The 24,844-nt window shown below is 36.6% G+C and overlaps 2 non-coding genes across 2 annotated transcripts; both read left to right on the top strand.

The window, feature by feature from the left end:
- Positions 1-2,414: 2,414 nt before the first annotated feature.
- LOC141670209 (small nucleolar RNA R71) lies at positions 2,415-2,521 on the top strand. The gene has a single exon (XR_012554451.1). It is a non-coding gene; the product is annotated as a small nucleolar RNA R71 (small nucleolar RNA).
- An 11,237-nt stretch (positions 2,522-13,758) lies between these two features.
- LOC141670276 (small nucleolar RNA R71) lies at positions 13,759-13,865 on the top strand. Its single transcript, XR_012554514.1, has one exon. It is a non-coding gene; the product is annotated as a small nucleolar RNA R71 (small nucleolar RNA).
- Positions 13,866-24,844: the final 10,979 nt, after the last annotated feature.

Below are 24,844 nucleotides of genomic sequence, written 5' to 3'. Positions count from 1 at the left end.
TGCAAATTTGATTATAACCAGAATAACCATCCAAAAGACAGTAGTACTCATGCCCAACCAATATGTCAAGCATCTGATCAATAAACGGCATAGGGAAGTGATCCTTTCTTGTGGCCTTCTTTAGCTTCATGTAATCCATGCAAACTCTCCACCCCGTGACTGTTCGAGTAGGAATGAGCTCATTCTTCTGATTAGCAATGAATGTGATACCTCCTTTCTTTGGCACACACTGAACTAGGCTCAACCATGAACTATCAGAAATGGGATAGATGATCTCTGCATCCAGCCACTTAAGAATTTCCTTCTTCACGACTTCCTTCATGATTGGATTTCGCCTTCTCTGTTGCTTAACAATGGGCTTACTTTCTTCCTCTAGCAGAATTTTGTGCATGCAATACGAAGGGCTGATTCCCTTGATATCTGCTATAGTCCAACCAATTGCCGATTTGAATTCTCTAAGAATTCTCAAAAGCTTCTCCTCATTGCTACCTGAAAGGTCAAATGTAATAATAATAGGCAAAGTAGATATATCACCTAAAAATGCATACCTCAAATGTTCAGGTAAAGGCTTAAGCTCAAGAGTAGGAGCTTCCTCAATAGATGGCTTGAGGCGCTTAGGAGCTTTGTTCAACTCCTCCATTCCCAGAGATTCAAAAGGAATATCAATCTTCCTCTTTCAGGGAGAAGCATTCAGAAATTGCAACTGCTCAACCCCTTCATCATCTTCACTATCGGAATTCCCCAACAAGGCCTTCTCTAAGGCATCAGACTTTAGCAATTGATCAAACTCTGAGGTAACCACCGAATCAACCAACTCCACTTTTAAGCACTCCTCATTTTCTGTAGGGAACTTCATGTCATTGAACACATTAAAAGTTACATCATGATCCATCAATCACATGGTGAGCTCCCCTTTCTGCACATCTATCAAGGTTTGGCCAGTAGCTAAGAAAGGTCTTCGCAAGATTATGGGAATCTTCTTATTCTCCTCGAAATCAAGAATTACAAAATTAGAAGGGAAGATGAGTTTATCCACCTTGAACAAGACATCCTCCACAATACCTCACGGATATGTAATTGAACGGTCGGCCAACTGTAAAGTCATATAAGTAGGCTTTGCATCAAGCAAGTTCAACTTCTTAAAGATTGACAAGGGCATCAGATTGATGCTAGCTCCCAAGTCATATAGACACTTATTAAATGACACCTCTCCAATGGTGCATGGAATAGTGAAGCTTCCAGGATCTTTAAGCTTCGGAAGCAACTTCTGTTGCAGCACATCACTGCATTCCTCCGTGAGAGCAACGTTCTCTAAGTAATCAAGCTTCACCTTCCTAGAGAGAATACCTTTCATGAACTTCGCGTAAGTAGGCATTTGTTCAAGAGCTTCAACGAAAGGTATGTTGATTTGAAGTTTCTTGAACACCTCCAGAAACTTCTCAAACTGCTTATCCAGCTTTTTCTTCTGCAGCCTCTTAGGAAAAGGAGGTGGCGGATAGATCTGCTTCTCCTCTGTATTACCCTCAGGAGGAGTGTGCTCAGCAGTAGTCTTCCTTGGTTCCACTTCTTCTTCTTTCTGCATTTCTTCTTCTTCAGCCTAAACTTCAGATTCTGGAGTCTTTGCTTTTTCAGGATTCACAACCTTACCAGACCTCAATATAATTGCCTTAATATGCTACTTAGCTTCCTTCTTGCTTGGCACTTCAGTATCGCTTGGGAGTGTGCCAGGTTGATGATTCAGTAATGCATTAGCAATTTTCCCAATCTGATTCTCCAAGGTCTTGATAAACACAACTTGGCTCTTGCATATGAGCCTCAACTCCTCCAATTCAGATTTTTCATTAGCTTACGGTAGCTGATGAAGTTGAAGTTGTTTCCTAGGGGCATATTGCGGTTGCTGAAAACCAGGAGGGTTATACTGCTTTACTGTGTATGGCTGATAAGATTGTTGCACCGTATTCTGACTATTACTCCAGCCGAAGTTAGGATGATTGCGGTTAATTGAATGATAAGTGGCTGGAGCTTGTTGTTGTGATCTCGGAAAGTTGCTAACAAATTGAACTGATTCGCTAGAAATAGCGCACTGCTCAGTTTCATGCGCCCCCGCACAAAGCTCACAAACACTAGTGATTTGATTAACTCCATAGTTCGCCAAAGAGTCCACTTTCATCGTCAAAGCTTGAAGTTGAGAAGATATAGCAGTAGCTGTATCCACTTCCAGAATTCCAGCTACCTTGCCTTGCAACTTTCTTTGCATAGGATTCTGGTATTCATTAGCTTCCATGAGCTCAATCAACTCATAAGCTTCATTATAGCTTTTGGCCCATAAGGCTCCACCAAACGCTGCATCGAGCATAGGTCTAGACTGAGCGCCCAAACCATTGTAGAAATAGTTTATAATCATCCAATCAGGCATGCCATGATGTGAGCACTTCCTTAGCATCTTCTTATATCGATCCTAAGCCTCACACAGAGATTCTCCAGTTTGCTGAGCAAACCGAGTAAGAGCATTCCTGATTGCAGCAGTCTTTGCCATGGGAAAGAATTTAGTGAGAAAGTTTTGAGCAAGATCCTCCCATTTGGTGATAGACCCTGGTGGTAGAGAATGTAACCAGCACTTTGCTTTATCCCTCAGAGAGAATGGGAAGAGTCGCAGCTTGATAGCATCTTCAGTCACCCCATTAAACTTGAAAGTGTCGCAGACCTCAATGAAATCCTTGATGTGCATCTTGCGGTCTTCCGTAGGAGAACCCCCAAACTGAACTGAATTCTGTATCATCTGAATCGTGCTCGACTTGATCTCAAAAGTGTTAGCCGAGATGGCTGGTCTGATGATGCTCGCCTGAATATCATCTATCGTAGGCTGAGAATAGTCCATCAGATCCTTAGGATTTTCTGCTTGATCTCCCATCATTACTAAAGCTGGTTCCTCGACTTTCTCTTCTTCTTCTTCTACTTTCTCTTCATCCTTAAAAACTTCCCTTCGAATCACTACAGCTTCTTCCTCGACTTGATCCAGATTTCTCTTACGAGCCCGCGAACGTGTATGCATACACACTCGCTAGAGTACCTGAAACACGACAAGGAAAATAGTAGGTAAGTAACAATGTCTGAGTCAATGAACTTTAAAGATCATTGATGACAAACATATAAACTAAAAGTTAACACCATGTCCCCGGCAGTGGTGCCAAAAACTTGGTAGTCGCTAAATACGCGCTAAATTTCATGCAAGTATACGTGTTCGCAAGTAGTATAAGATATCAATCAGATTCGTTCCCACAGAGACCGATTTAGATTAACTATATGATTTATGCACTTGGGAAACAATGATATGGCTATTATTCAATGCTAAGACGAATAACAAATTGGGTTTTTATTATACTACGATTAACTATTGAGAATTATACTAGAGAACATTAACTAAAGAGAGTAAAGAGAGTTGAGTAATATATGACACAAACATGGGATTCTAACTTCATTAAATACTTCATTCAATAGACTTTTTATTCTTAACCTTAGCATGTAATGGTGATGACACTAGTCAGATAACACGAAACTGATAATCGCCAGCTTTCGTTGTACGAATATCATACTACTAGACATCCACAAAAGATGTTGTAAAAGACATGCCTATACTTTAACAAGACTAAGACATTTTGTCAACCCTAAGTAAGTTGTATTGTTATCTAAATTTGTATTTTGTACTTGTAATATTTAAAGTCTGTAAAAATGTAAAAGGAGAAGACTGGAGCCTTTTTCTATAAACAGTGTCAAGCCTAAGAATTCTATCTGGAAGAAGATCAAGAAGATCATGCCTCAGAAGAATTGTGAAGAAGCTTGGAGTTGAATAAATCCATTTTAGGAAAAATACTCTAAGTCAAGATCTCTACAAGTCACAGATTTAATGTTATAGAGAAGTCATTCGAGAACTCCAGAATGGCTTATCGAGAAGTCAGGAAAGCTATTAGAGAACTCAATGAGATATCGACAAGTCAAGAAGACATGAAGGTCAGAGATATCGACAGGTCATTTCTTCATTAGAGAACTCAGAGTTATCGACAAGTCTACATTCATTAGAAACTCTGAGTTATCGATAAGTCAAGTTCCACTAGAGAACTCAGAGATATTGATAAGTCAAAATTCACTAGAGAAATCAGAGATATCGACAAGTTAAAATTCACTAGAGGACTTTAAGATATCGACAAGTTAAATTTGACTAGAGAACTCGGAGATATCGACAAGTCAAGAAGCTACTAGAGAACTAAGAGTTATCGATAAGTCAAACTGAAGATGTGAAAAATAGAGATCTCAACAAACCTAAAATCTCTTATAGAGAACTGAAGACCTCTACAAGATAAACTAAATATAGAGTACTAGAGATCTTGATAAGACAATATACTTATCGAGATGTCAAGTGTTCTATAGACCTAAACTGGAGATGTCAAGGTACAATCTCAAAGTACAAAGTTACAGATCAGTTTAATATCCAAGATAAACAATCAACAAACAATCCAACAGCTGGATTGAGAAGTCTACAAAAAGCAGCTTGAAGAATGTGCAAGATCAATGGTGAAGATTAACTAAACAGAGGAAGATCAAAGTGAACACGGGATGCTAAAGATATGCTAAGCCAGAAATGGAAGATCTACTTTTTGATAAATAGAAATGACAAGTGACAGTTTAGAAAAACTAATAGCATGTCTTATTACACACTGTGTAAACCAGCAGTTAACTGAGTTATAAAGTTAACACTGGTCCTTAGTCACTAGTAACAATTTAGATCAAATTTCTTGTAACACTCTCAAGAAGAAGGTAAGCTCTTTATCAATAAAGAGCCTAGAAATTTTGTAGCAAAATAGTCTTAATTTTAATATAAAATTAAGTGAGTTTTGAAGATCCGTGTTCTTTATTTTCAGCAAGCTAAAATTCTGCATGAACACATTTCACTACAAGAATTAATTTACTTTGTTCAACCATAAATATTCAAGAAAAGCCTAAAAACAGTAAAACACATTCACCCCCTCTATGTGTTATTAATTTCCTAACAAAAAAGATAGAAGCTGAATAGACACCAATTATATTGAGACTCTATATGTCTACAGAATTTGACAACATAATGGTTTAATGCACAAATTATCTATCGTGATTACATAGGGCAACTAAGATGATTAAAATTATGTACGAATCATGCATAAAAATAACACATGAACCTATGCTAGTATGACAAGTTCTAAATCCTTAAATTCACCATCGCTTCATTAAGAATTAACAAGTTATCTTATAACTTCGAGACGTTCATAAGAAAAATAAGCACAACTAATACTAGGTTATCATACAATTACCACACACTAAGGCATCGAAACAAATCAACTAAAGAAATCCATAAATAAATCCGCTAGAACCCCACGATAACGATTAGCCCATAATCAGACTCATTATCAGCGTGGGTTCCGATGAAAGCATGATATAATAAACGTAATCTTTATAAACAATTAATAAATAAAGTATGAAATCCAGAGTATTAGGCTCAACAAAACAAGAACCGAGCATCCAAGATTACAACTTAGAACAAAGATTCACAAGAATAAACTAGATCTTATTCGCCTTCGTTGAGTTGTGCTATAGGTCTTCTTGTCGTCTTCTCCTTAAGCTCCGTTACGTCTCTCCTTATGAAAAACGTCTTTATTTATGTGTATATATATATGCTGTAGAATTGACCAAGGCTTCAAACTCTCAAAATCCCAATAGAAACAAAATTCTGCTTCCCCAACCAGGAGCGGGCGCGCTGAGTTTCTACTCATTGGGCGCGGCCGCGAGCTACTTCAGCGCGGGCGCGCCATCCTCCTGAATAAAATTCTGATTTCTTTTTTTTTCTCCTTGCTGATTTGAGACGGTCTTTTCACGAGCCTTTATTCCAACACCATCCAAACACCAAATTAGCACTACAACCATGCTAATTTACCCGATTACCTCGAAAATGTCTGCAATGCAAAAACACTACAAAAATACGTAAAAACACCAACAACTCGAGTACAAATACACCAATTCAAAGCTTTACGGAGCATAATAAAGTATCATAAATTCCACTCAACATACCCCCAAACTTGAATCGATGCTTGTCCTCAAACATAAACAGACTCAAAGAACAAGAAATAAAAAAAATATGCATGAATGCAACTAAATGAATGCAACGATCCCCAATAGAATAAATAAACCAATCAACATACAACATCTCAACAAATGCAGTTATTCGCATAAAGATCAATCAAACCCCACAAATCAACCTACAAGCTAGAGACGTGCGTGTGTGCAACTACTTACAGATATACTATCGCAACTAGATCAATAATCATGACTCAGTACTCATCAAAGCAATCGTAAGGTTATAAATAAAATAAAAGTTAGACTCAAAATAACTTATAACACTTCAATTCGTATTTTGGAGTTTTACATGGATACACACTTTTATTCATAACAAAATAACACAAGTATGCTTACTTGACCGTGCAATAAGTGAGGTCCACAAAAGATTTATACAATAGTACCCATTTAACGAGCGTTTAGGTTAACGGATCACAGAATATAAAAGCCTTAGGTCACTAGGCACAAAGTCCCCTAAGAACTTAATAACTCGAGTAATAAAGAGTCCACTCGTGATCAATTATACATAACACTTATTTTTTTCTTTCTTTTTTGTTTCTTTTTTTCGTAAATTTATGAACGAGTATGTTTCGCTCCATCTCGTTCAACCCTAGATTACTCATATAAATATGAGCCGACTACTAGCCATTTAACACCTAGCCACAACAACTAGCAATGGAATCCAATTTCTCTAATTTTTAAAAATCCATGTTATGCTATCATTAAGAGAATATCCTAAATTCTAAATATAAACAAACGATTAAACCTCGACAAACAAACCAACCATGATCATGATCTAGCACTCAAAAAACCTATAAGACTTAGTGAAATACAATTGTCTCTAGCCTGCAAATCAGTTCGACAAGACTTAACATCACTAAATACGACATCACTATACTAGCATCAATATCACAAATCAATCGAAAAAATCATCTAAGGGATCATGTTATAATGCAAATGCATGAAACTATATGAACAAACTATCATAAAAACTACCAAAATAAAATAAAAAACTATCATGGCAAAATATGTAACTATATGCACTAAAATATCATGAATATGCAACTATATGCGACTCACACAAAACTTATTCCTTCAACTACTACCCCCAAACTTAAAATTTTCACTGTCCTCAGTGAAGATAATAGTAAGAAATCAGGTAAACCTACTCGGAATCACGATCATCACCCTCAATGGGTGGAGTGTCAGGCATGTCTGGAGGTGGATACACGGAGTCCTCACCAAATACTGGCCACTGGATGTCAATACCTGTGGCTTTGAATGCAATCTCAAGTGCCTGGGTGAGATCACGTACAAACCGACTATGGATGTCATGCATTGCATCCATCCTCCTCGCTAGACGCCTATACTGCATCGTGCTCAAACCAGCTCCAACATCTTCTACTGCTTCCTCATGTTCCTGCTGCTGCTGCGATCCCGAAGAAATAGCCTCCTCTCCCAATTGAGCTCTCAATGCTGCTCGACGAGCATGCGAAGTCCCACCAGCATAAGTCTGATCTGCTGGCCTTCCACCTGACAGATGATCATAAGAATAGCTAAGCCCCTTAGAATCGGGCTTCCGACCATACCACTCTGTCATGTTCAACAGCGTCGAACTGTCGATAGGAGCACTGGAAAGCTGCAGCTGCTCATGTGCGGGCCAATGAACACTAACTGCCATGCACAGCTTCATCACAATGAACGCATAGGGTATAGATATCATAGTACCTCCTCACAAGAACCTCAAAATACCCTGATAAATAACCATCCCAAGGTCCACATAGTCGCCCTGAAGAATACCCCATAACAGACGAGCACGCTCCACAATAATCTCATGCACATAAGAAGATGGCATGATGTTAGCACAGATAAACGAATTCCAAGCACGTGCAAATATTTTCATGCACGAAGCAGGCAACGTGGAATAATCAGTCGTGCCCCTCTTGAACTTCCAATGAGTCTCAGGCACAGAAAGAGTAGCAACTATCAAATCCAAATCAAAGTCCTCCAGAGTCTTATCATTCCAGATGTCCTGACCGGGCTTCCTCGTGGGTTGCTCAATCACCCTCCTTATCGCATCCGCACTGTACTCCACCATCACCCCCTAACCACAGTAAAACTGTTCTTCTCCGCCTTCGCATTAGCATAGAACTTTCGAACAACACTCATGGGCACAACAGTGGGTGCCTCACAAAAAGCAACCCAGCCCATCTCCAAGATCATCTCCAACAACTTACCATCTTTCCCTGATGGCAGAAAACCTCGCTCCTTTGCTATAGGCTTTGAGAGAAGCCTCGTATACTCTGCTTCAGCCTCAGGAGTCGAAAATCTCGACCTCACACCACCTGCACTCGAAGAATCAGTGGTGGTGCTGCTGACTTGAGTTCTTTGTCACTTGGGTGCCATTGGGATTGAATAAGAGAGAATAAAAGATAATTGTTTGAGAGAGAATTGTGTTTGAGAATTTGAGAAGCGGTGGAGAAGTTTGTGTATAAGTGTGTTTATATATAGGAGGTGAGAAGAGAATTAGATATGAAATAAAAGTGGGAATTGATTATGGGAATAGTGGGAATAATGGGTTTGATTTGGAGAGAGAAATTTTGGGATGTAGAAGAGTAAAAATTGGGTGGAAATTGATTTTCTATTAAAAATCCCGATTTTCTCTTCACAAACTGCTGTTTCTGGAATTCCAGCGCGGCCGCGCGCTAGATCAGCTCGGGCGCGCTCAGCTTCTGAAGTTTGCCCTGAAATTTTCTGTTTTTCTGATTTTTTTTGTATTTTTCTGTTTTATCTTGCTTCCTCTACCTAATAATGTACAACAAACTTGGTTTGCCTCCCAAGAAGCGCTTGCTTTATGTCGTTAGTTTGACGTAGAAATGCGAGATCAAACGGACAATAAAACGACACTAACCACCTCGCGGTTTGCCGTGCCCCCATAGTAATGCTTCAACCTGTGACCATTTACCTTGAATACTTGTCCCATATCATTCTAAAAAATCTCCACCGCTCCATATGGAAACACGGTTTTGACAACAAACGGCCTTGACCACCTTGACTTCAGCTTTCCTGGAAAAAGACGGAGACGAGAGTTAAACAAAAGAACTTGTTACCCCGACACAAATGATTTGAGCACTAGACCCCTATCGTGCCACCTCTTGATTTTCTCCTTATACATTTTGTTGTTTTCATATGCTTGAAGTCGAAACTCATCGAGTTCATTCAATTGAAGCATCCTCTTCTTTCCAGTTGCATCCAAGTCCAGATTCAACTTCTTCAAAGCCCAATACGCTTTATGCTCTAGCTCCACCGGCAAATGACACCCCTTACCATAAACCAACTCAAACAATGACATACCCAATGGAGTCTTGTATGCTGATCTATACGCCCAAACAACTTCATCAAGCTTCAAAGACCAATATTTTCTCGATGACACACAACCTTCTCTAAAATGCGCTTGAACTCTCTGTTAGATACCTCAGCTTGACCATTCATCTGAGGATGATAAGTCGCAGCAATGCGATGATTCACATTATACCTTTGCATCATAACAGTGAACTTGCGATTGCAAAAATGCGACCCTTCATCACTGATTATGACTTTTGGAGTTCCAAATCTTGTGAATATCTACTTGTGAAGAAAATTAAGCACTACTTTCGCATCGTTCGTTGGCAACGCCTTAACTTCAATCCATTTCGATATATAATTAACCGCCAACAATATATACTGATTATTACAAGATGAGACAATTGACCCCATGAAGTCGATTCCCCAAACATTGAAGACTTCAACCTCGAGAAGCACATTAAGAGGCATCTCATCCCTCTTGGACATATTACCCACACATTGACATCGATCACATTTCAAAATGAATGGATGAGCATCTTTAAACAAAGTCGGCCAAAAGAAACTTGCTTGAAGAATACGAGCTATTATCTTTTCTCCGCCATAATGTCCTCCATAAGCCGCTGAGTGGCAATCTCGCAAGATCCCCCCGTTTTGCTGCAAGGAATACATCTCCTGATGATTTGGTTAGCTCCTTGTCGAAAAAGAAATGGCTCAACCCACATATACCACTTCACTTCATGCAAAAACTTTTTCCTTTGAGCATATGATAAGTCGGGAGGCGTAATATTACTCACAAGGTAGTTCATAATGTCTGCAAACCACGATTCTTTTTCTTGCACTCCAAATAGCTGCTCATCGGGAAAAGACTCATTTATTAATGTCTTATCCATTGAAGTTGCAATTGGATCCTCTAAATACGAGAGATGATCAGCGACTTGATTTTCAGTACCTTTTCTGTCCTTGATCTCTAATTCAAATTCCTGGAGTAAAAGAACCCATCGAATCAATCTAGGCTTTGAGTCCCTCTTTGAGACGAGATAACAAATGGCAGCGTGATCAGTGAAGACTGTCACCTTCGTCCTAAGCAGATAGGATCGAAATTTCTCAAAACTGTAGACGATAACCAAAGTTTCTTTCTCTGTAGTAGTATAATTCAGTTGAGCACCTCTAAGAGTCTTATTAACATAGTAGACTACATGAAATATGTTATTCTTCCTATGCCCAAGAACTGTTCAGACTGCGTAGTCACTTGCATCGCACATCATCTCAAAAGGTTTACTCCAATTGGGTGCAATTATGACAGGTGTCGTGATTAAACTCTTTTTTAAAAACTCAAAAGCAGCCACACACTCGTCATCAAACTTAAATGGTACATCCTTCTCCAGAAGATTGCACAAAGGTTTAGAAATTTTTGAAAAGTCCTTGATGAACCGCCTGTAGAAGCCCAAATGACCAAGAAAACTACGAACTCCCTTAATAGAAATTGGTGGAGGAAGATTTTCGATGACCCCCACTTTGGCTTTTTCCACCTCAAGACCCTTACTAGAGACCTTGTGCCCAAGCATAATGCCCTGTCTCACCATAAAGTGACATTTCTCCCAATTGAGCACCAAATTGGTCTCAACATACCTCTTGAGAATGTCGCCTAAATTCTGAAAGCACTCATCAAATGAATCACCAAACACAGAGAAATCGTCCATGAACACCTCCACATTCTAACCAATCATATCAGAGAAGATAGCCATCATGCATCTCTGAAATATGGCCGGTGCTCCACATAACCCAAAAGAAACTCTTCGAAAGGCGAAAGTACCAAATGGACAAGTGAAAGTAGTCTTCTCCTGATCTTCTGGAGCAATGCAAATTTGATTATAACCAGAATAACCATCCAAAAGATAGTAGTACTCATGCCCAGCCAATCTGTCAAGCATCTGATCAATAAACGGCAGAGGGAAGTGATCTTTTCTTGTGGCCTTCTTCAGCTTCCTGTAATCCATACAAACTCTCCACCCCGTGACTGTTCGAGTAGGAATGAGCTCATTCTTCTGATTAGCAATGAATGTGATACCTCCTTTCTTTAGCACACACTGAACTAGGCTCAACCATGAACTATTAGAAATAGGATAGATGATCTCTGCATCCAGCCACTTAAGAATTTCCTTCTTCACGACTTCCTTCATGATTGGATTTAGCCTTCTATGTTGCTTAACAATGGGCTTACTTTCTTCCTCTAGCAGAATTTTGTGCATGCAATACGAAGGGCTGATTCCCTTGATATCTGCTATAGTCCAACCAATTGCCGATTTGAATTCTCTAAGAATTCTCAAAAGCTTCTCCTCATTGCTACCTGAAAGGTCAAATGTAATAATAATAGGCAAAGTAGATATATCACCTAAAAATGTATACCTCAAATGTTCAGGTAAAGGCTTAAGCTCAAGAGTAGGAGCTTCCTCAATAGATGGCTTGAGGCGCTTAGGAGCTTTGTTCAACTCCTCCATTCCTAGAGATTCAAAAGGAATATCAATCTTCCTCTTTCAGGGAGAAGCATTCAGAAATTGCAACTGCTCAACCCCTTCATCATCTTCACTATCGAAATTCCCCAACAAGGCCTTCTCTAAGGCATCAGACTTTAGCAATTGATCAAACTCTGAGGTAACCACCGAATCAACCAACTCCACTTTTAAGCACTCCTCATTTTCTGTAGGGAACTTCATGTCATTGAACACATTAAAAGTTACATCATGATCCATCAATCGCATGGTGAGCTCCCCTTTCTGCACATCTATCAAGGTTTGGCCAGTAGCTAAGAAAGGTCTTCGCAAGATTATGGGAATCTTCTTATTCTCCTCAAAATCAAGAATTACAAAATTAGAAGGGAAGATGAGTTTATCCACCTTGAACAAGACATCCTCCACAATACCTCGCGGATATGTAATTGAACGGTCGGCCAACTGTAAAGTCATATAAATAGGCTTTGCATCAAGCAAGTTCAACTTCTTAAAGATTGACAAGGGCATCAGATTGATGCTAGCTCCCAAGTCATATAGACACTTATTAAATGACACCTCTCCAATGGTGCATGGAATAGTGAAGCTTCCAGGATCTTTAAGCTTCGGAAGCAACTTCTGTTGCAGCACATCACTGCATTCCTCCGTGAGAGCAACGTTCTCTAAGTAATCAAGCTTCACCTTCCTAGAGAGAATACCTTTCATGAACTTCGCGTAAGTAGGCATTTGTTCAAGAGCTTCAACGAAAGGTATGTTGATTTGAAGTTTCTTGAACACCTCCAGAAACTTCTCAAACTGCTTATCCAGCTTTTTCTTCTGCAGCCTCTTAGGAAAAGGAGGTGGCGGATAGATCTGCTTCTCCCCTGTATTACCCTCAAGAGGAGTGTGCTCAGCAGTAGTCTTCCTTGGTTCCACTTCTTCTTCTTTCTGCATTTCTTCTTCTTCAGCCTAAACTTCAGATTCTGGAGTCTTTGCTTTTTCAGGATTCACAACCTTACCAGACCTCAATATAATTGCCTTAACATGCTACTTAGCTTCCTTCTTGCTTGGCACTTCAGTATCGCTTGGGAGTGTGCCAGGTTGATGATTCAGTAATGCATTAGCAATTTTCCCAATCTGATTCTCCAAGGTCTTGATAAACACAGCATGGCTCTTGCATATGAGCCTCAACTCCTCCAATTCAGATTTTTCATTAGCTTGCGGTAGCTGATGAAGTTGAAGTTGTTTCCTAGGGGCATATTGCGGTTGCTGAAAACCAGGAGGGTTATACTGCTTTACTGTGTATGGCTGATAAGATTGTTGCACCGTATTCTGACTATTACTCCAGTTGAAGTTAGGATGATTACGGTTAATTGAATGATAAGTGGCTGGAGCTTGTTGCTGTGATCTCGGAAAGTTGCTCACAAATTGAACTGATTCGCTAGAAATAGCGCACTGCTCAGTTTCATGCGCCCCCGCACAAAGCTCACAAACACTAGTGATTTGATTAACTCCATAGTTCGCCAAAGAGTCCACTTTCATCGTCAAAGCTTGAAGTTGAGAAGATATAGCAGTAGTTGTATCCACTTCCAGAATTCCAGCTACCTTGCCTTGTAACATTCTTTGCGTAGGATTCTTGTATTCATTAGCTTCCATGAGCTCAATCAACTCATAAGCTTCATTATAGCTTTTGGCCCATAAGGCTCCACCAAACGCTGCATCGAGCATAGGTCTAGACTGAGCGCCCAAACCATTGTAGAAACAGTTTATAATCATCCAATCAGGCATGCCATGATGTGAGCACTTCCTTAGCATCTTCTTATATCGATCCTAAGCCTCACACAGAGATTCTCCAGTTTGCTGAGCAAACTGAGTAAGAGCATTCCTGATTGCAGCAGTCTTCGCCATGGGAAAGAATTTAGTGAGAAACTTTTGAGCAAGATCCTCCAATTTGGTGATAGACCCTGGTGGTAGAGAATGTAACCAGCACTTTGCTTTATCCCTCAGAGAGAATGTGAAGAGTCGCAGCTTGATAGCATCTTCAGTCACCCCATTAAACTTGAAAGTGTCGCAGACCTCAATGAAATCCTTGATGTGCATCTTGCGGTCTTCCGTAGGAGAATCCCCAAATTGAACTATGTTCTGTATCATCTGAATCGTGCTCGACTTGATCTCAAAAGTGTTAGCCGAGATGGCTGGTCTGATGATGCTCGCCAGAATATCATCTATCGTAGGCTGAGAATAGTCCATGAGATCCTTAGGATTTTTAGCTTGATCTCCCATCACTACTAAAGCTGGTTCCTCGACTTTCTCTTCTTCTTCTTCTACTTTCTCTTTGTCCTTAAAAACTTCCCTTCAAATCACTACAGCTTCTTCCTCGACTTGATCCAGATTTCTCTTACGAGCCCGTGAACGTGTATGCATACACGCTCGCTAGAGTACCTGAAACACGATAAGGAAAATAGTAGGTAAGTAACAATGTCCGAGTCAATGAACTTTAAAGATCACTGATGACAAACACATAAACTAAAATTTAACACCACGTCCCCGGCAGCGGTGCCAAAAACTTGTTAGTCGCTAAACACGCGCTAAATTTCATGCAAGTATACGCGTTCGCAAGTAGTATAAGATATCAATCAGATTCGTTCCCACAGAGACCGATTTAGATTAACTATATGATTTATGCACTTAGGCAACAATGATATGGCTATTATTCAATGCTAAGACGAATAACAAATTGGTTTTTTATTATACTATGATTAACTATTGAGAATTATACTAAAGAACATTAACTAAAGAGAGTAAAGAGAGTTGAGTAATATATGACACAAACATGGGATTCTAACTTCATTAAATACTTCATTCAATAGCCTTTTCATTCTTAACCTTAGCATGTAATGGTGATGACACTAGTAAAATAACATGAAACTGATAATCGTCAGCTTTCGTTGTACGAATACCATACTACCAGACATCCACAAAAGATGTTGTAAAAGACATGCCTATACTTTAACAAGACTAAGATATTTTGTCAACCCTAAGTAAGTTGTATTGTTATCTAAATTTGTATTTTGTACTTGTAATATTTAAAGTCTGTAAAAATGTAAAAGGAGAAGACTGGAGCCTTTTTCTATAAACAGTGTCAAGCCTAAGAATTCTATCTGGAAGAAGTTCAAGAAGATCATGCCTCAGAAGAATTGTGAAGAAGCTTGGAGTTGAATAAATCTGTTTTAGGAAAATTACTCTAAGTCAAGAACTCTACAAGTCACAGATTTAATGTTATAGAGAAGTCATTCGAGAACTCCAGAATGGCTTATCGAGAAGTCAGGAAAGCTATTAGAGAACTCAATGAGATATCGACAAGTCAAGAAGACATGAAGGTCAGAGATATCGACAGGTCATTTCTTCATTAGAGAACTCAGAGTTATCGACAAGTCTACATTCATTAGAAACTCTGAGTTATCGATAAGTCAAGTTCCACTAGAGAACTCAGAGATATTGATAAGTCAAAATTCACTAGAGAAATCAGAGATATCGACAAGTTAAAATTCACTAGAGGACTTTAAGATATCGACAAGTTAAATTTGACAAGAGAAATCGGAGATATGGACAAGTCAATAAGCTACTAGAGAACTAAGAGTTATCGATAAGTCAAAGTGAAGATGTGAAGAATAGAGATCTCGACAAGCCTAAAATCTCTTATAGAGAACTGAAGACCTCTACAAGATAAACTAAATATAGAGTACTAGAGATCTTAATAAGACAATATACTTATCGAGATGTCAAGTGTTCTATAGACCTAAACTGGAGATCTCAAGGTACAATCTCAAAGTACAAAGTTACAGATCAGTTCAATATCCAAGATAAACAATCAACAAACAATCCAACAGCTGGATTGAGAAGTCTACAAAAAGCAGCTTGAAGAATGTGCAAGATCAATGGTGAAGATTAACTAAACAGAGGAAGATCAAAGTGAACACGGGATGCTAAAGATATGCTAAGCCAGAAATGGAAGATTTACTTTTTGATAAATAGAAATGACAAGTGTCGGTTTAGAAAAACTAATAGCATGTCTTATTACACACTGTGTAAACCAGCAGTTAACTGAGTTATAAAGTTAACACTGGTCCTTAGTCACTAGTAACAATTTAGATCAAATTTCTTGTAACACTCTCAAGAAGAAGGTAAGCTCTTTATCAATAAAGAGCCTAGAAATTTTGTAGCAAAATAGTCTTAATTTTAATATAAAATTAAGTGAGTTTTGAAGATCCGTGTTCTTTATTTTCAGCAAGCTAAAATTCTGCATGAACATATTTCACTACAAGAATTAATTTACTTTGTTCAACCATAAATATTCAAGAAAAGCCTAAAAACAGTAAAACACATTCACCCCCTCTATGTGTTATTAATTTCCTAACAAAAAAGATAGAAGCTGAATAGACACCAATTATATTGAGACTCTATATGTCTACAGAATTTGACAACATAATGGTTTAATGCACAAATTATCTATCGTGATTACATAGGGCAACTAAGATGATTAAAATTATGTACGAATCATGCATAAAAATAACACATGAACCTATGCTAGTATGACAAGTTCTAAATCCTTAAATTCACCGTCGCTTCATTAAGAATTAACAAGTTATCTTATAACTTCGAGACGTTCATAAGAAAAATAAGCACAACTAATACTAGGTTATCATACAATTACCACACACTAAGGCATCGAAACAAATCAACTAAAGAAATCCATAAATAAATCCGCTAGAACCCCACGATAATGATTAGCCCATAATCGGACTCATCATCAGCGTGGGTTCCGATGAAAGCATGATATAATAAACGTAATCTTTATAAACAATTAATAAATAAAGTACAAAATCCAGAGTATTAGGTTCAACAAAACAAGAACCGAGCATCCAAGATTACAACTTAGAACAAAGATTCACAAGAATAAACTAGATCTTCTTCGCCTTCGTTGAGTTGTGCTATAGGTCTTCTTGTCGTCTTCTCCTTAAGCTCCGTTACGTCTCTCCTTATGAAAAACGTCTTTATTTATGTATATATATGCTGTAGAATTGATCAGGGCTTCAAACTTTCAAAATCCCAATAGAAACAAAATTCTGCTACCCCAACCAGGCGCGGGCGCGCGCTTGACCAGCGCGGGCGCGCTGAGTTTCTACTCATTGGGCGTGGCCGCGCGCGCGGGCGCGCCGACCTCCTGAATAAAATTCTGATTTTTTTTTCTCCTTGCTGATTTGAGCCTATCTTTTCACGAGCCTTTATTCCAACACCATCCAAACACCAAATTAGCACTACAACCATGCTAATTTACCCGATTACCTGGAAAATGCCTGCAATGCAAAAACACTACAAAAACACGTAAAAACACCAACAACTCGAGTACAAATACACCAATTCAAAGCTTTACAGAGCATAATAAAGTGTCATAAATGACACTCAACAGTCATTATTAATCAATAATCATTTTTTCACTTTTGAGAATTTTTGACAATAAAACTTATGAGCTTATCAGACTTTACAAATTCTTTAATTACATTAACAATTTCAAATTGTCTTACATGTGGAAGGCCAACTTATAGGTTTTATGTGAAATAAGGTAGAAGAAGTTATGGGAAAAAATTCTAGAATTAAAAGTCTTGTGTGCATAAAATGTCAAAAATATTATACATGAAAATAAAATGGCATCCACATAATATAATTATTTTTAAAATATAGTAATTTCTTTGTTATCGGCTATTTTATATGTAATACTTTTTTACTAAAAACATTACTTATAATAAAACTTATTATTTACTATTAAATTAATAAAATAGCATAAATTATTGAATGATAACAATATAGCATAATTATGATGTGAAACTTCTATCCAAGTAACGCTACTGTTAAATTACTGAAAGTAACATAAATGATCAAATGATATTCATAGTAATTATAATTTTGAAAGTTCCATCCTTCTAACGTTAAATTATTTCATTGGACAAGTGTGTCATGTTACTAGTTTGAAATTTACAATAGGAAAAATACTAATCTGGCCATAAATAAAGTTTTTCATTTTTTAACTTAAAAAATAACGGTATAATTAATTGTATTTATGATACTAGACTAGTATGACCAATAGTTGAGTATTAAATTTTAATCACCTAAATATGATCTACAAGTCTAACAAGTACATTGGGATTTACGAGGATACGGCCCCTCTAAGTTTGGATATTTACTTAAAAAAGTGGTCCAAATATACGGTGTGGGTCACTTTGGGTCGAAAAATGTTTCAAGATATCATTTTTGAAAATTATAACCCAAAATATCATTTCAAGACGCTACGTTTGAAAAAAAACCCAAAATGCTACATGATGTAGCCTTTTATATCGTTTTTAAAGTTTTCAATGCCATACGCTACATCATATAGCGTTGTGTGCTCTTTTCTTTCTTTTTTTTTAATTTTTAATGTGCAAAATGCTATATATTATTTTAAAATATAATTATTTTTAACAAAAAATTGTTAAACCCTAAGTTAATAAAAAATATTTTAAATTATTTCTAATACACTTATAGGGAATAAAAATTAGCCTAATTACGTAACTAATATCGCATTAGTTAGACCTAATTTGGCCCGAATGAGAAACCCAATTAATGAGGCCCTATACCCAAAAATATTTATTAATTTCGTAACTAAAAAATCAGGGTAGAATAACACATTATACGCTATAAGATAAAACCTAATGGAATGGGTAGAGTACGTAGAGTGGAATTCAGGCATATGTTATTCAAAACTAGAAGATAATTGAGGGAATCGTTAGGCTTAGATTCATATACGTACCTTAGGTTTACCTTTGGGTAAAATGGCTTAAATTGCTTTAAGTTGAGAATTATGATTTTTTTTCTTAGAATAGGATTATTAAATTATCTTATAAATTGAATATCTGACACTTCTATGTGTGTGATAATAACCCCTAGATGCATATATCCAATACATTGACTGCAACGTACTCTATTTATACCGGGTGATTGCTTATGTATGTGGATTTATGATATCTAACATGATACATGTGAAATATGGCAGACTATTATTTGATCGGTTATTAAGCATTTTATGTGTTTTATTATCTGTTGAGCTACCCAACCCGTGGGATTAGCTACATATGTAGACCACTAACATGGCATGTCCAAACAAGAGCATGAATCATAAAGGAAAGCAAAGATAAACGGGTACAGAAGGATATTAAACGTGATGGAGTATATCTGCTCTCAGAAGAGGAGCTTCCACTGTAGGGTCAAGTGATGTATCTGAACCTGAGCGTAAAGCAACATCATGAAAAGGAGATAAGTTCTATTCTCTCATTTTTACATATACACTATCATGCATGATTATTGTGCATACATAAAGTTGTTATATCATTTTGGTAAAGGATTCTTAGTGCGAACCTCACCTTTTCTTAAGGTTATTTATCTCACATGCACTTATGTTTATTATAATACGTATAAATTTCAAGTTAGGAAACTTACATGGATATACACGAAGTAGATTTTCGAACCATGAATATTTACTTGTTTTATGCATGAAATTTAAAAAATATTTAACACTTGCTAGCTGAAGCTGTCAGTAGGTACCTAGGCACGCTATATGCCCCATTAATGTAACCACTCGTAAAGATATATCAGCAACTTGAAGAGGTCTCCATAACCTTCCTATTGTCTCTCTTGCGGTTTGGTGAAGCCCCATGATATATGGGCATAGTTTGGAAAAGCCACATGGTTAATGGGCATCATTAAAAAATTCCCGGGAAAATTGTGTAACACCTTAAGAGGCACATCCGGATGGAAGGTTGGGAACATCTGAAATTTGCGGCATTATTTCTGGAAGAGTATGTTCGTGAAGGTTCTACTTGATTGCTAAGGCAACAACGGTTTTACATGTATACATTTATACAAATTAATTTACACATGTATATTCACACTTGCATTGTTATATGTGTGATCTACTTAGCTCATACTTCTAATAATTTCTTATAGTCATTTGGATAGCTCAGGTTTTGGAAGATTGAAGCATCTTTGCAACAGCTCAACCTATTTATGGATAAATGGGTTCGAGGTATAGATGTGGGAAATAGCTGAACCAGAGCTGTGAGGATATGCATGTGCAAGATCATTCCTGGAGCAGGAGCTCTAAGAAATAGGTTAGGTAGATATATAGAACTGGTCAGGTCCATGGTTGAATTTGAAGCTCTTTAAAGGAACAAATGAGGGTTATTGTTAAGTTCATGGTTAAACCTACGGTTATCAATATATTCCTAATGTTTACTAGCATTAGGTTTTGCAAATGACTAAAATTACCCTTCCTTTTCTGTTAAGCAAACTTTCAAGGCATGTCTTTTTTGGTCCATAAAAAAGTAGTTGGAGCATCTATTTACAGGATGGGTCAACCCCAAACAGACAAGTACAATGCATTTTGCATATGTTTTGCTGGATTATCCATGGAGCAACCCGTAATTCTTTTAAATTACAGGTTTTGTAATCAGTAAACGTGATTTTAGCAAATTTAAATAACTTCCTCAATAAACAATCAATGGTGGCACCTTCCACGTTACAATAACCATAATTTCAAATTCAAAATCAAAGTTACTACATTGAAATATGGAAATATATGCATATACTGACTTTCATCACTCATACCAAAAGAATTCTAAGCAATAGTCGACGTCTTCCATTCTTAGTTGTAGTCATAATCTTCTATATGTGTTTGAAGGTTGTAAATGTCTGATTCTTAGACCGTTATCTCCTTCATCTGCATCTGCATAGAGTGGTATGTTATTCAACCTATACTGTTGATATTCACGTTTTTTTATGTTTGATTATGTTTTGACTGTTTTTTAAAAGTTTACACCCATCAAATATATGTATATTGTTTATGGGTTCTAACTATACCACTATGTTTTGGTTATGTTTTTTTTGTAGTCTCCAAAATACAACCTAACAATGCATCTCAGAAATCATTTGTTAATGACAATCCTACGCCTCATTTCATACTGACCGAGAATAGAGATCCATATGTTTTCCACTCATCAAACATAAGTATGTTGTTTATAGGTTGTCCCTGTATAAATTTTCATTTAATCAATTTAAAGATTGTCTTTCTATTTCTCAGACATTTCCACTCCTATGACCAGCAAGAATGCAGATCTCACATCTAACAGTTTGTTTAAAGGTTTAAATATATTTATAGTATTTGCTTTCATTGCTCATAATAGTTTACACTATAAAGTATTCGATTTGTCTGTTTGTCACTAGAATTTATTATTTATGCAAGAATATCACTACAATTCTGTTAATGGTCACCGACCGTTTAAATAAGCTATAGAATTATAAATTTTCAATTTACGCACAACAAATTTACCTTATAATCAAATGCAGCTTCTGTAGTATTAAGACTGATATTTCTTATTTGTATTCTGTAATAGGAAATTGTGGAAGTTATGAAGTCTCTGGGAACTCCATCTCACAAGGGATGTGATATTTCAAATCAAAATGAAAGAAGTTTCTCAGGTTTGTAAATACTATTATAGAGCTGAATACGATTGAATGACCTTTCATTACAATTTCAGGTCAAGCATGAAAATGGACATTTTAGGTCGCAGTGCCAAGGATGTTTTGGTGCAAAAATTCAAATATTCAACGTGGTTCTCTGCAAAGAAGACGGTATGAAAGAAATAAGCGCAAAGTTCTAATCTTAGGAATTGGCAAAGATGAAGAAGAAAGGCCAAGTTTGTATACAGTTTGCAGAGGTCTAATCTGTTATTACTATATGTAATCCAGAGCGGGGAAATTCTATAAGCACTGCAAATTATGAGGCACTGCATGGGTACCTTTGTGTTGGTAATATATATGAGAGAAAGAGGTATATGGAGGAAGTCCACCCAGTAGTGGAAATGAAATAAGAAATGCCAAAGGGCTGAATCATTAATTGCAGTTGCAACCCTTACAGCTGATGGGCAAATTTTTTTACCACCCTCGAGCAAGCACTCTAGAGTCCTATGTCAAAGCCTCAAAAGTATAATATGTAATGCAAGTATGTCAGTGTTCAGGAATGAGGTTCAAAATGCCATTTGAAACTGAAGATTCATTATGGATAAGTAGGTACATGGGAACTATGCCTCTGATCCAGATGCTGATCCCATTTGTTGGCCTGATTGGAGGCCTTTACAAGTACCATGTTTCTCTCTGCAATTATTTGTTTCAAAAATCTTAGTCCTTCATTGTACATTTTATATTTTCGACAATTAAGTATTATCTATGTTCTTCAAAACAAAAGTATTATCTCTATTAATTGTCTTTTAGTGCTCTCATTTCCTCATCACAATTGTAGACCTTTTTTATAATAGACTTAAACTGATGGATGTTGCTTTTCTGCGATCACTCTGGCTAAACACTATGAGTTTCACGGAATGCTACATAAAAATAATAAAGATAGCCTTTACCTGAATTTTCCTGCATATTATTAGAATTGTGGCCATTTCTGCTATGTCTAAAGCCCAACTATGAAATATTTGTAATAAGATACTATTGCTTCTCTATACTCAGAAGAAAAATGTAGTGATATTTTCCTACTGAATTATATTTGTTGTTTTCATTTCTCGGTCTCGTGGAAAGTTCTGACCAAAGTTAAGTTAATATTTGTCAAATCTTTTGTACCGACTTCTCCAGTTGTTAAACTGAGTCCCTAAACCCTGCTCTGGGAAGTATAAAAAAAAACATAGTATGTAGTCAGACATGAGGACATTTTTGTTTGAACTCAAATATGGGCCTTACAAGAAGACTAAGGTGGTGTGGTGGTAGGGCAAGATGAAATAGTTATTGCTATAACTACAAATTACTTTTAGAGGTTATTAAAGATTAAAGATATAACACATTCTCTAATATTTATAGGATGAGTTGTTACACAAATCTACATTAAATAAATTTATATAATTGGGAGGATGACTTTTACCAAATACTAACTTTTTTGTTTTGTTAATCACTAGAATTTAATTATATTTTGGTTGTAAATGAATCATTAGATGTAAATAGAAAAGAACTGAATGTTGAAAGTAATTAAAAAGTGACTTTAGAATAAATATTGACTTATCTTATTGATTATTGATTAATTTACATTTTGCAATTTATTTAGATATTAAAAAGGTGTCACCCTAAATATTAAATTATAATTTCTTTTTTAGCATTCTTAGCTAAAAATATTTGTTTTTCTATATTTAATATATATTCAAAAATATGACTATAATTGTTTTTAAGATCATAATTTAAAAAAAGATCCGTCTAGCTAGCTAAGTAAGGAGTCTGATAAAAAGAATTAGACCCAAAAGTTGGTCCAGTACACGAGCAAGGTAAGGTAGACAGGGAAATTGTACACTGGATTAGGAAATTTAAACTATAAAAATTAGTATTTATTTTCTAAGAATAAACTTGTATTATAATTTCATTTACTAAGTTTTTTAAAATATTTTACGATGTGTATACATTTCCTGTTCTTTTAATTTTCTAATTACTAGATTATTTAATTAAGGGGTAGTAAAGCATAAACATAGCACGTGCTAGATTTAGTATATTTTAAACTTTTTTTTTCAAATTTTCAAGTAAAAGTTAATACTTTTATGGAAATTAAACGAATAATTTATAAGTATTATTTTTAGTATCTCTCGCATAGATTTACTTAAAAGTTAGTGTCATTTATTTTTTAACTTGCATTTTATAAATTATAATAATATAATATATTTGTTTACATAATTTAGCTAACATTATAATATTATAAAATAGAAGTTTAAAACTAATATTTTTTTTTTTAATTTTGTATATTAACAAAAATTCCGTGTGCGAAGTACGGGCAATATTACTAGTTTACATAAAGGAGTGCAAGGTACTTGCACAAGGAATATGAGCTCCAAAGAATTGAACAGATGGAATTATTGGTTAAAAGGTTATTGATTCTTCTTGTATTCAATACTGCAAGGAACCGAGGGGTAGTTGTTGTGCCCAAAATCTTACATGGGTTAGATTTAAGGCCCATAAAAGGATTGAGCTTAATTGGTGTGGATTATGATGTATTTTTGGTATGGGTTTGGCCCAAAGGTTCATGGTTTTGGAGGTACTTGCACTAAGGTGCATGGCTCTTAATAAAACAGTGGCTAACCAGGAGGTTCAACTGGCTGTTGGCAGGTCAATGTGGTCATGAAAGGTGCTGAAATGCATCAGGAATAAGTCCTTAATGGACTGGTAAGGTGTTGGAAGCACTTGTATGGCTAGAAAGGATAGTGAGGTGCTGATGCAGGAGCATCAACATACCTCTGGTAGCAGATCAGTTGGTATTCTATTAGGACTGTACCTCATAAAATGAAGGAGAACATCTTTTATCTTCATGGAATGGCTTCATAATCGGTTTCTATCACTAAAAGCATTATAAAAACTTACAAATAATGGATAATTACATGGTTTGATGTATATTTATATGGAATTATGGATTAACATGGGCTTTTAGTGTCTAACCGAGTTTGGGCACTAGAAACTCACTTGGAAGCAGTTGGATTAACTGTGGGAACTAGTTTGACTTATCAAGAAAGGAGTCCCGGATCTAAGAACTACGTAAATGGCTTGATTCCTTTATAAAAGGAAACGTAGGTAGTTCAAGGGGGATATGTTATTACGGGCTAACAACGATCCAAAAACCCTCGTATTCAGCTACCAATCATCACAGAAAAATCACCCAAGAAACACAAAATCCAACGAATCTCCGATAATCGTGTTGTTATCAAAATTCTTCCAACAATAATTCGGATAAGTTCATATATTGGACGAGTTCC

The sequence above is a fragment of the Apium graveolens genome, chromosome 6, assembly GCF_009905375.1.
Source record: "Apium graveolens cultivar Ventura chromosome 6, ASM990537v1, whole genome shotgun sequence".
In the NCBI taxonomy this organism is placed as follows: Eukaryota; Viridiplantae; Streptophyta; class Magnoliopsida; order Apiales; family Apiaceae; genus Apium; species Apium graveolens.
The sequence above is the reverse complement of the archived record's forward strand: the minus strand, read 5'-3'. Positions and strand labels throughout refer to the sequence as shown.